This window comes from Haliotis rufescens, unplaced genomic scaffold (genome assembly GCF_023055435.1).
Source record: "Haliotis rufescens isolate VD_foot unplaced genomic scaffold, xgHalRufe1.0.p SCAF_11, whole genome shotgun sequence".
NCBI lineage: Eukaryota > Metazoa > Mollusca > Gastropoda > Lepetellida > Haliotidae > Haliotis > Haliotis rufescens.
The window spans coordinates 14,523,997-14,537,316 of NW_025963791.1; the positions used below are offsets into that span (position 1 = coordinate 14,523,997).

Sequence of the window (13,320 nt, forward strand, 5' to 3'; positions counted from 1 at the left end):
AATTTTGGTAAACTATTTTCTTTTTTAAAGTAGACCTATCAAGGCAGTGAAATGTGTTAAAAAACCTTTACCGTCAATTTTGTTGAACCTTCATGGAAAATAAACCTTTAATTACCGGACTATTGAGACGTCATCCTATGTTATGTTCTAAGACATTACTATTTGAAAATCATTGACCTCTTTCATGAGGTTTTCATACAGCCACTAAACTTAGGCCGCTGTTAGTTGTTTTTTTCATTCAGGGACTAGCTACAAATTCTCTCCTTCTTAGCTATGGAGATAATGGCAACCTTATTTTTCAAGGCATTATCATTTGAAGAAGCCCGAGGTCTGCCGTTAGCTGCCAGACGAAGGAGTGATAATTCCCTGAAAATCTACGTTACGCTAATAATAATTTTACTATGGGTATATATGAACCAGGCAGCAGAAATCGATAGGACCTACACTTATCGTCATATATATTGCATGTATAACGTCTCCTATCTTGAGAAGCTCTTACACAATGCTAAAATCCTTGGATAGTTTCAGAATGCGTGAACATTACCGTTTCAACACAAAGCTACTGGTCTTGATCTCAAACACGTGGGAACCTATCTGGAATGGGCGATCTTTCAACTTATTTGTTTGGGAGATAAGACGGTGGTATATACTTGTTTATCACTTAAAGACACAATGCACACCAACCCTAGACACACTATATCAGACTTTCAGCACACTTGTTTAATACTTTCTCCTCTACCCTATACAACACGTCAGACATTCAACACATTAATGGCTGTGCTTTCTCCTCTACCCTATACAACACGTCAGACACATTTATTGTTGTACTTTCTCCTCTACCCTATACAACACGTCAGACATTCAGCACATTAATGGCTGTACTTTCTCTTCGACCCTCAAGACAACACGTCAGACATTCAACACATTAATGGCTATACTTTCTCCTCTACCCTAAACAACACGTCAGACATTCAGCACATGAATGGCTGTACTTTCTCTTCGACCCTCAAGACAACACGTCAGACATTCAGCACATTAATGGCTGTACTTTCTCTTCGACCCTCTATGCAACACGTCAGACATTCAACACATTAATGGCTGTACAGTAAACTACTGTTATAACGAACACGCGTATATCGAACTGACGGATATAACGAACTGACTTTGTGGTCCCGACTACTTGCTGTAGTCATGCTGTGTATGTACTTATAACGAACTACGGTTATAACGAACTAAAATTAGTAGTCCCTTTGAGTTCGTTATAACCGTAGTTTACTGTACTTTCTCTTCTACTCTCTATACAACACGTCAGACATTCAGCACATTAATGGCTGTACTTTCTCCTCTACCCTATACAACACGTCAGACACATTTATTGTTGTACTTTCTCCTCTACCCTATACAACACGTCAGACATTCAGCACATTAATGGCTATACTTTCTCTTCGACCCTCAAGACAACACGTCAGACATTCAACACATTAATGGCTATACTTTCTCTTCGACCCTCAAGACAACACGTCAGACATTCAGCACATGAATGGCTGTACTTTCTCTTCGACCCTCTATGCAACACGTCAGACATTCAGCACATTAATGGCTTTACAGTAAACTACTGTTATAACGAACACGCGTATATCGAACTGACGGATATAACGAACTGACTTTGTGGTCCCGACTACTTGCTGTAGTCATACTGTGTATGTACTTATAACGAACTACGGTTATAACGAACTAAAATTGGTAGTCCCTTTGAGTTCGTTATAACCGTAGTTTACTGTACTTTCTCTTCTACTCTCTATACAACACGTCAGACATTCAGCACATTAATGGCTGTACTTTCTCCTCTACCCTATACAACACGTCAAACACATTTATTGTTGTACTTTCTCCTCTACCCTATACAACACGTCAGACATTCAGCACATTAATGGCTGTACTTTCTCTTCGACCCTCAAGACAACACGTCAGACATTCAGCACATTAATGGCTGTACTTTCTCTTCTACCCTCTATACAACACGTCAGACATTCAGCACATTAATGGCAATACTTTCTCTTCTACTCTCTATACAACACGTCAGACATTCAACACATTAATGGCTGTACTTTCTCTTCGACCCTCTATACAACACGTCAGACATTCAGCACATTTATTGTTGTACTTTCTCTTTTACCCTCTATACAACACGTCAGACATTCAGCACATTAATGGCTGTACTTTCTCTTCTACCCTCTATACAACACGTCAGACTTTCAGCACATTTATTGTTGTACTTTCTCTTTTACCCTCTATACAACACGTAAGACATGCAACACACGTATTGTGCTCTTCGTCTTCTACCTAGATACAACACGTCAGACATTCAACACACCTATTTTGTACTTCCTCAACACATCAGACATTCAACACACGAACTGTGTAATTCGTGAACACGTCAGACATTCACCTCATGTGTTGTGTATTTCATCTTCAACTTAGATGCAACACATCATACATTCAACACACGTATTGTGTACTTCGTCAACACATGAGACATTCAACACACTTTTTGTGCACTTCCTCTTTTACCCTGGATACAACACATCAAACATTCAACACACGTATTGTGTACTTCGTCAACACATAAGACATTCAACACACTTATTCGTCTTTTACCCTTGATACAACACATCAAACATTCAACACACGTTTTGTGTACTTCGTCAACACATGAGACATTCAACACACTTATTCGTCTTTTACCCTTGATACAACACATCAAACATTCAACACACGTTTTGTGTACTTCGTCAACACATGAGACATTCAACACACTTATTCGTCTTTTACCCTTGATACAACACATCAAACATTCAACACACGTTTTGTGTACTTCGTCAACACATGAGACATTCAACACACTTATTCGTCTTTTACCCTGGATACAACACATCAAACATTCAACACACGTATTGTGTACTTCGTCAACACATGAGACATTCAACACACTTTTTGTGTACTTCAACCTATATACATCTAAACTCACCCACGCTCACCCTGTAACAAGCGAAGGTTATATTTAAAGTTCCTAGGCGAGATGTTAGCTTCAACTGGAGAGTCTATTTATAGTCACTGAATATCACAAACCTTAAATAAACCTTATGTACATACCTCGATTGTTGTCATTATGTTGTTTATACTATTTGTCTTAGAGTTTATACCTATCAATCTTGACATTTCTATTATGAAGAACAAACACAAGGAACAAAGCAGTAATGCCAATGACATCCAATTTCACTTTCAAAAGTGCACAAGAAAGTAACCTCAACAATATCAATACACCATACGTCTTCATGGCAATTTCAAATTGCATAAAAAATAGGCCTGGGAATTTAAATTAAGGCACTTTAATCTCTTATATTTTCTGAGAAATCAAAGTATTGTTTGTTGCTGCAAACAGCTTTCTGGCATAGAATGCATCTATATATATCCCGCTTGAAAAAAATGACGGCAGGTGCAAGAAACTTTCCTCAGCTTGGCGGCACATTATATATGTACCTGTTTATCTAACTTTCCCAATTGCTTTAATCCTGTGAGGAGAAAATGAGGGAAACGTTATTGAGGATTTAATGATGTTATATAATTAATTCGCAGGATTAGTCGCAGTTGATTTCAGTACACTTTACTTATAAAGGAAAGTCTAAGATGGTATGCGAGTATGTAAAAGGTTGAATGATTACGCAGTTTTTAAAAGGATTATTGATTTGCCTATGTTTCTAAAATGCAAAGCATGTCGATGTGATAATTATAAGCTACGTCTCTAAGGGTAGTACCAACTGGTGTATATTCAAGAACATTCTCCGACCTTATAGTATTCTCGCTCAGCGACAGTCCCAACTGTTGGTGTATAAGACTTTCTCAGACTAGTTGGTACGGCTAAACGACAATCCCAAACCCCTAAGGGTCATTGTAAAGACATTAACTGGGGCAGTTACGTACATACAGACACACACACACACATACACACATTTATAGAGCTCTAATATAACAGTTAACACTTCTCAAAGCCCTTTTGTGTCCAGAGGGCAAAAAATAACTGAAATCTTAGTCTGTGTCCCGGATGCTAGAGAATATATTAATCAACGAAACAACTCAAGTCTAGTTTGCCTCAGCTCTAGACTAACAAAGTAAGCATTGTTCTGGCTCCATTTGGATTTATTTTGTATTTTGCAGATTTATGTTTTTGAATAACTTAACTTTATTTCAGGTACTAAATGTTTGTCTAGTGAAACCTCAGCAGAGACCCGAGTGGGCGAGACGTATCTGAGACGTCCTTCCGCATTGCCCAGAATGTCAGAAGGGCTGTGTTTCTGGCAGCATACCCGGATATGCACGCCATGTTTGGGAGGTACCAGTGTTTGATTGATGATTGATTGATGATTGATTGATGATTGATTGATGATTGATTGATGATTGATTGATTGCAAAAAATCACATGAAGGCAGTTTTCACTTCTATTTTGCCTTTTGCGTCCAATGGAATCTGTGTCGGGGGATGGTCGAGGCTGGCTGTTCTCTGGCGTTATATATACATGTACTAGTATATATCACCGAGGAAGCGTTAAATGAATAGTGAACTCGAACTACGCTATCTTGATATATATTTCTAGACGAAGCAACTTCACAAAACCAGTAGAATCCCTATTGTTTAATATCGATACTCATAACTCGAATTACAGATAAGGCTACACATGATGGTCCCAGGACTGGGATTTGGGTTTAGTGTAGTTAACGTATTTCTACATTCATTACTTACATCAGCAAAGGGGCACGCATTGCCTAGTGCTGGACATCATTACGAAAACCACGTGTCATTCCCTCTGTGTAGATATCATTAACTGCTAGATGGATTAACATAATAAAATATCAACTATAAGACAAAAAGGTTGTGTTTAAGGGCATTGAATCGCATTTGCTGGGACTATCAAATATAATCCGGGAGTAATTGCTTACGATCAGTTGAACAACTGGCAGACATAACAAGACAGCAAGCGAAAGCGCGCAGCACAGACGCGCTATTCTCACAACGGACCTTTCCAACCATTTCGGTGAATCTTACAGTGCTTTATCCATTGTTGTCTTCTCCGTTGCGATTTTGCAAAAAGAAAATAACTAATTTTAGAGTCATTCTTCTTGGCGTTGTAATTTGAACAGCGAGGCACCCAACAGCGAGCCATGTTCAAAACATGAGGCTGCAAACTGAGACTAGAATCACACACCTGTACCTACACCACGTGATACGGTTCTAATGACGTCATATGTTTATCAATTGACGCCATTGACGTCATATTGCAAGAGACATCAGTCATGGTGTGTTTATTATGGAAATAGAACTGTCGGTAAATGTGAAAAATATTAATCGCCTTATTGCCAAAAATCAATTAGAGAGTTGTGATATTTGTATTTTTTTTACTATAAAACTACCAGGTAAATACTTTTCATGTTGAAAAGGTACAAGAAAAATAGATTCAGTTTCGTGTGAACTTGTCCTTAAAGTGGTTCCTGCAAGTACAAGATAGGATGAATGTCCAGAATGCATGCTGTTCGAACATGACCTTAGATACAAAAGATCAACTATCATCTTTGTGTTGATGGAGTACCTCGGACTAGATTGCAGTTCTTTTTTATAACATAAACGTGTATGTTTTGTGAGTATAAATATATAGGATTCCTTTTTTCCAAACCTGGAATACCCTTATCTTGCAAGTTTACGTTCATCTATCTCCCTGTGCCATGTGCGGTTAGTGAAGAACGGTTGCCTCCAGCTGATCAGGGACGGTGCCAAGGTGTTACTAATCAGTCATCTTAACAGGAATTCTTCGAAAAAAGTTCCATGTCCCAGTCTATGCCTAGTTTCATATAAACTGAGAAGTAAAGGAAATATACCGAGTTTCTTTTTTATGTAATGGAAAATTGAAAGAACTGTTGTTAAATTTGATTATTTCTATTTTACTATCACTCATTCTTTCACCAGTTTGTAAAGAAATAATCTGTGGCTGTGTAAATTTTGTGTAATAATAAACTGGTTCAATGAAGACTGGGATAAGAAATGTATTTGCATCCACATGACCCCTACCCTGTTTGAAATGTTGTAAATGTGCGTCGAAAATAGCAAATATATTGATTTTCAAAGATGAGATGTCTAAGATACCCCTCAGCAGTTGTGCATTATCCGAAATCTTTTTTTGAATTTTCAAAAGCTTTAAATCAAATTATATTTTAAAAATAAAACCATGTCGAAGTATTCTTAGAGTGGTGACTTAGCGTCAGGACAGTTTAACTTTTTGATATAATATCGATAACTTAAGATATTTTCACTTGACAATCGAACATATGATACCATCAACTGAGAGGTATAGCTTCCTTTTCACCTTAGCTTATGAGCGTTTCTGTTGATAAGTTCGATTAACACGCTGTCAAAGCAAAGTCCATATAATTTCTCTACAACATACTGCATTTGGTTTTAAAGGGAGGGGTAGGAGGGGGTAGGGTCGTTTGCCTGACTACATTTGGGCGGGGGGGGGGGGGGGGGGGGGGGGGGGGGGGGGGTAGGTAGGTAGGGGGGGGGGGGGGGGGGTAGGTAGGGGGGATGGACCGCCTTTGGATCCGCCTTTGAATGACTGACTCCGGCGTTTAACAAAGTATAACTTAAAAACATAGTGAGTTGACCATGCCATGTATTCGGTATTTGCAAAACTTGTAAATTGCCCGTTACATAATATATCTGGCATCTCCCGCCATGAGGAGATTCAGCGTGTACCACCTTTATCTGAGTCACACAGCACAGAAACATGTACCCACTTCATTGTCATTAAATAAGCGATACACAAGTAGTCAAAAATAAAGTAGACAGCTTCTTTAGTTCGGAAAATTCCAAGCACTTGCACCTGCAAGACTCGTCCCGGTACCCTAGCATCTGTCAGGCCCGTCAATGACAGTGTCGGACACTAACAAATAAACCACTTTCCTATTTACACGTTTAATAGCACGGGCGTACTGGTACAGATAATTAGTGTCAACTCGCTGCGTGTACCATCTGCTAAGAGGGGACTGTGGATCACTCATCAACCATTTTTCTAGTTCTACAAAACAATACAGTTTGGCACCAGGACAATCCATTGCAACCGATATGATAATTGGAGATAGGACACCCAAGATCCCATTCTCTGACGTTATTGCCATCGTGATATATTCAGCGTGTAATTCTGGCTCAAGCGTTGCATGTAGGACCTCAAATTGCGGAGATAAATACGGGGAGATGGGTTTCAGAACAGTGTTTTTCTGGGAGTGATTTTGTTTACAACGTAAACCAGTTAGAACGTGGAGGTATTTGATTGTTTTTAACTTGTACTCGCCTCTTGACGACCAGGAACCAACGAGGAGAAAGAAAGTAGCGTTAGGGTAAACAAAAGATTGGAAGCTAAGTAAAGATAAGCTGTAACTCTAATCAACATTGTCACATGATGGATTTTATTTTCTCCCACACAAGCAGCTTGGTTGTGCATGTTTCAATGTTCCTCTTGAAGGTCCCTTTTCAAAACGGTGTCTGTCATAAAGCAGATTTATATCTGAAACCGGAAAAGTAACTGTGCTTCATATAAAGTTGGACCGCCTCCGTGGTCTAGTGGTAGAGCGTCCGCCCGGAGAGCGGAAGGTCCGGGGCTCGATCCCCGACCGCGTCATACCAAAAGACGTTAAAAGATGGTACTTGTTGTTACCCTGTCTGGCGCTCGGCATTAAGGGGCTAAAACAAGGACTGGTCGGCTCGGAGTCAGTAAACTGTGTCTGAGTGGGATATTCATGTTAAACTGCGGCATGGTATTTCAGTGAGCTAGCACTATAAATCGACATCAGTCCGGACTAGTACAAGCAGCCACACACACACACACGTACATGCACGTCGCTATGTAAGTGCAATAATCTTGGACGCGACGTTAAACCCCATTCCACCTCACCTCATATAAAGTTGGTTTGTTGTTTTACGCCGCACTCAGCAATATTCCAGCTATATGACGGCGGTTCATATAAAGTAGTGTAAACAACATAATATTTAGTCATTCGTCTGATCAATGTTTTATCATGAAAAAATCATTGACGAAACCATACCTGGTAACAGGAGACAGAGCGAAACGTCCTAAAAGAGGACTGGTGTCACAACTCAAGTGGCAATGTCAATTTCTGGCGTGGCACCATATGCGTTAATGCAGAAGAGGCAGACACGAGATGCGGGATGTTGTTCCAAATGTCAACCAAAGATTGGCCCAACAAAGCTAGCGTTACCGGCAGGTTCTGGTCCTGTCGTAGGTGTCCTTCCATCTCATGCCAGACATGGGGGAGTGGTCAGGACAAACAGCCGGCCATGGCAGTACAGCAATGGGATGCTGCCTCAACGAGTCTGTTACAACACGTGCAACAATGTGACGGACGGGGCGTTACTTCCTATTATTTGCTCAAAGGGTAGAACATGATCTCGAACAAAGTCGTTCCGGTGGGGTACGCCATTCAAATTACCATTAACAATGATGAGTTGTGTTCTCCCATGAATTGTTATGCCCCCCCATACCATTACACTTCCACCCCCAAAACTGACGTTGAGTAACGCAAGCGTCGCTAAAACGTTCTCATGGAGCCTTTCACGGCAATCAGAGCTCTTCAGATGAAGTCTAGATTCATCTATGGACTGTCCCAGTCTTGTCCTCTGGACCAGTGTCTACACCAAGCTAGGCGTGCCTAACGATGACGTGAAGGAAAAACATGGGCGTATCGCTGGACGTCGTGCTGGATGTTGCACTAACCAAACCGGCTTCGTACGGTTCTGACAAAAAATGGTCTGAACCTAGGAATTGTCCGAGCTGTTAATGGGGCAGTTTGGTATCGATTCCGTAGATGCACCAACCGAATGTAGTCGTCTTGTTGACGTGCCGTCACACGTGGACGACCGGCCCGTGGCAAGTCATCAGTATTTCCCTGCGTCTCATAACGTCTCCAAAGAGATGATAACGTTTTTCGATGCGCATGAAGTCTGGCAAGTTCGTTTTGCGCCATTTCTGTTTGCAGCATACCCACGGCGTTGATTTCAGCAAGCCGTGGCATTGCGTAAGCGTTATTTACGGTTAAACAAAAGGTTTTTTCATGAGCACCTGATAGCTTAACTATCCCTGTGTGCTGTTCACATTCATAAACCATGTGTGTGAGTATTGTGCTCCGACAAACACGCAAACATCCAAATGGTGCGTTGTGCATGAACATGCATGTGCAAATTGGGAACCACGACCTTCAAGTCGGGGAGACGTCGTCATGCATATGTATTGAAAGATGTATTATTCAATTTCAGAACCAATTTATATTTATTGAATTTTCCTTTTTCCGTTTGTATTACTCGATGAGGCTTTTATTTTGTCACACTTTACAATCGCATTTCGCAATTTCGAAAAATGTGTTTTTCTTTTCGTTTATTATCTTCTGTAAACTATATGCTTGTTGTACAAGAAAGGTAAATGACTGTGTAATTGGACGAAATGTAAACTCTTTGCACTATTTGCGAATGTTGCAGGTGTACTGGCTGTCCTATAAGCCATGGATGTGCGTTTGATTAATAATGCGTTAGCCATCGGTGTGTGTATGCTAAATGTCATGTTAGCCATCAGTTTCCGCATGCTAAATGTCATGTTAGCCATCAGTTACCCATGCTTGACGTCATGTTAGCCATCAGTTACTCATGCTTGATGTCATGTTAGCCATCAGTTACTCATGCTTGATGTCATGTTAGCCATCAGTTACTCAGGCTTGATGTCTTGTTAGCCATCAGTTACTCATGCTTGATGATATGTAAGCCATCAGTTACCCATGCTTGATGTATTGTTAGCCATCAGCTACCCATGCTTGATGTCTTGTTAGCCATCAGTTACCCATGCTTGATGTATTGTTAGCCATCAGCTACCCATGCTTGATGTCTTGTTAGCCATCAGTTACCTATGCTTGATGTCATGTTAGCCATCAGTTACTCATGCTTGATGTCATGTTAGCCATCAGTTACCCATGCGTATCTTAATGTCAGCCAATTGCTGTAATGTCAGCCAATTGTTACGTATGTTATCCGTCATGTTACGTATGTTATCCGTCATGTTACGTATGTTATCCGTCATGTTAGCCAAATGTAACGTATGTTATCCGTCATGTTACGTATGTTATCCGTCATTTTAGCCAAATGTAACGTATGTTATCCGTCATGTCAACCAAATGTTACGTATGTTATCCGTCATGTTAGCCAAATGTAACGTATGTTATCCGTCATGTCAACCAAATGTTACGTATGTTATCCGTCATGTTAGCCAAATGTAACGTATGTTATCCGTCATGTCAACCAAATGTTACGTATGTTATCCGTCATGTTAGCCAAATGTTACGTATGTTATCCGTCATGTCAGCCAAATGTTACGTATGCTATCCCTCATGTTAGCCAAATGTTAGTATGTTAACTGTCATATCAGCCAAATGTTACGTATGTTATCCGTCACATCAGCCAAATGTTACGTAAGTTATCCGTCACATCAGGCAAATGTTAAGCATGTTATCCGACACATCAGCCAAATGTTACGTATGTTATCCGTCATGTTTGCCAAATGTTCACTGTGGGCGAGCTGTGGGTGTACGAATTCTTGCTATCCATGTTTATGACATTTTTATACCAACACACATAGGCGCACTTGGTGACGTCATTTGAAAACGAATACTATAAATCCCCCAATGTGTTTCCTTTATGAGAAACACTTCAGCTCATGGATTTTGACAGCGATCTTTTCCTCCATGGATTCTTGTCAGAGATCAGCAGATACAAGGCGCACAAGAAGAACAGAAACCTCACAGCCACAGTACACATAGTGGTAACATCATAGCGTGTTTCAAGCTGTAAAGTTTAAGCTTCCAGGATGAGTGAGGGAGTGAGTATTGTTTGGCACCGTTAGTAGCAATATTCCAACAATATCACGGCGGGGGACACCAGAAATGGGCTTCACGACTTCCAGGAACACTATGACAATGCGTCGTGCTTGCTGTCGGCTCTATCTGTCAGTCCTCTATAGTACACCACAGTCAGCACTATACCATCTATATCACTTCGAGCTGCACATAATCGTCGTCCAGACAAACCAGTGGTTGAGGGCATGAGCAGCGTTCCATGTTTATCGGATACCGAATGTCTGAGGGGCCTATGGCACCACCATTCTCTGTGTTCTGCATCCTTGGTCTGCCAGCACCCTAATGGGCTCGTAGGTTTCACCAAAGTGTAAACATCAACAACCTGCGGGATAGTCTAGGAGACAAAGCGTCCGCCCCTTCACGCCGAAGACCCGGGTTCGATTCCCGACATGGCTACAATGTGTGAAGCCCATTTATTGTGTCCCACGCGGTGATATTGCTGGAATATTGCTAAAAGCGGCATAAAACTAAACTCTCTCACTCCCGAGCCGTAATTCACCTGTCTTATATCTCCCACTGCGTCATTCACCAACTTCCAATTATTTATATTATTAGAAATGTGTTTTGGTAAAGTGACAAGGGAGTGTAGTGCCGATGTGGCTCCTGATCCCGTCCCGCGTTGCTAGACGGAACTTTAGAGTTTTCCTGGTCGTCTTCTGCACCCAGTCACGTCGCGCCCCCTACGGTCGTCCAATGACGTCGACTGGTGCATCGTTGCAATTACGCGATGCGCCTCTCAGTTCGACTGTCAACTGATACTGGAACCATTACCGGCCGATGAAAGAATGTGAAACATTCACACTTTCCTCAATACATCTCTCTGTTCCATTTCCAGTGTCAGTATCCGGGAAATCCTCAAATGTTTATCTCTGCACAAACAAAACGGGCTGATAATTTATATTTACACCTTTTAACGCATTTATGATTATTGTGCGCACTTGTGAGTAACTCGCCCCCGAACTACCGACAGCCTTGCCTCCGGCCACTGAACCACAGACCATCATGTATTCCATCGATTGATTACGGTTGCTCCTATGGAAGTTGTCTGAGTGAATGGCACCAGGTTGTGTTTTATCTGAAAAATATTTGATTCCAAATTCCAAATTCAACACTTACTACCCGTCATGTTGACAACAAATGATATATCTAGAAGGTCTATAGTCCTGTACATATTGTCATCAAGTAGGTCAATAGTCCTGTACATATTATCATCAAGTAGGTCTATAGTCCTGTACATATTGTCATCAAGTAGGTCAATAGTCCTGTACATATTATCATAAAGTAGGTCTATAGTCCTGTACATATTGTCATCAAGTAGGTCTTTGGTCCTGTACATATTGTCATCAAGTAGGTCTATAGTCCTGTACATATTGCCATCAAGTAGGTCTACAGTCCTGTACTTTCTGTTATTCCCATCTAGTAAGAGCGGTGAGGTAGCCTAGTGGTTAAAGTGTTCACTCGTCACGCCGAAGAGCCGGGTTCAATTCCCCACATGGGTAGAATGAGTGAAGCCCATTTCCGGTGTCCCCTGCCCTGATAATGCTGGAATATTGCCAAAAGCGGCATAAAACCATACTCACTTCCATCTAGTAGCTCATTAATCTTGTACATGCTGTTATTCCTATCTGGTAGGTCTATAGTCTTGTGAGGGGCGGTCGGGTAGCCTAGTGGTTAAAGCGTTCGCTCGTCACGCCGAAGACCCCGGTTCGATTCCCGACATGTGTACAATGTGTGAAGCCCATTTCTGGTGTCCCCCGCCGTGATATTGCTGGCATATTGCTTAAAGCGGCGTAAAACCATACTCACTCACTCACTCACTATAGTCCTGTGATTGCGGTTATTGCCATGTAGTCGGTCTATAGCCATTTGCATGCCGTGGTTTACATTGTATGCATCTGCTCTGATTCAGATGCCGAGCTGTACGTTTATTGACTCTGTAGTGATACAGGTATTGTGGTTTACATTGAGTACCCTATAGTGATACACGATACACTATGATGCATCTATACCTATAGTGATATAAGGGCACGTGTGGCCAGTCGTCTACGTCATCGCAATTCGCTGTGCAGAGTTGCGTCCCTTGGGCACGCCAGAAACCAGTGATTGTGGGTTCGAATCCCGGCTCGTCCCGGTTATGTTTCTAGGTTTGTCAGCACCATGCCCATGCTCGTGCGTGTCACCAAAATGGTAAACGTCTGAGACCTGCATCACTTCGGGCTTTCCTCTGAAATTAAGCAGACACACTGTGATATAACTGTTCTATGTTCAATCGAGGGCTACTGTTCTCGGAATTGTCAAACCC

At 41.3% G+C, this 13,320-nt stretch overlaps 1 protein-coding gene across 1 annotated transcript in view; it reads left to right on the forward strand.

Annotated features, from left to right (window-relative positions):
• Positions 1 to 13,320, forward strand: part of LOC125378062 (proteoglycan 4-like) — a 31,279-nt gene that overhangs the window by 2,894 nt on the left and 15,065 nt on the right. The gene's annotated exons all lie outside the window — the stretch shown is intronic.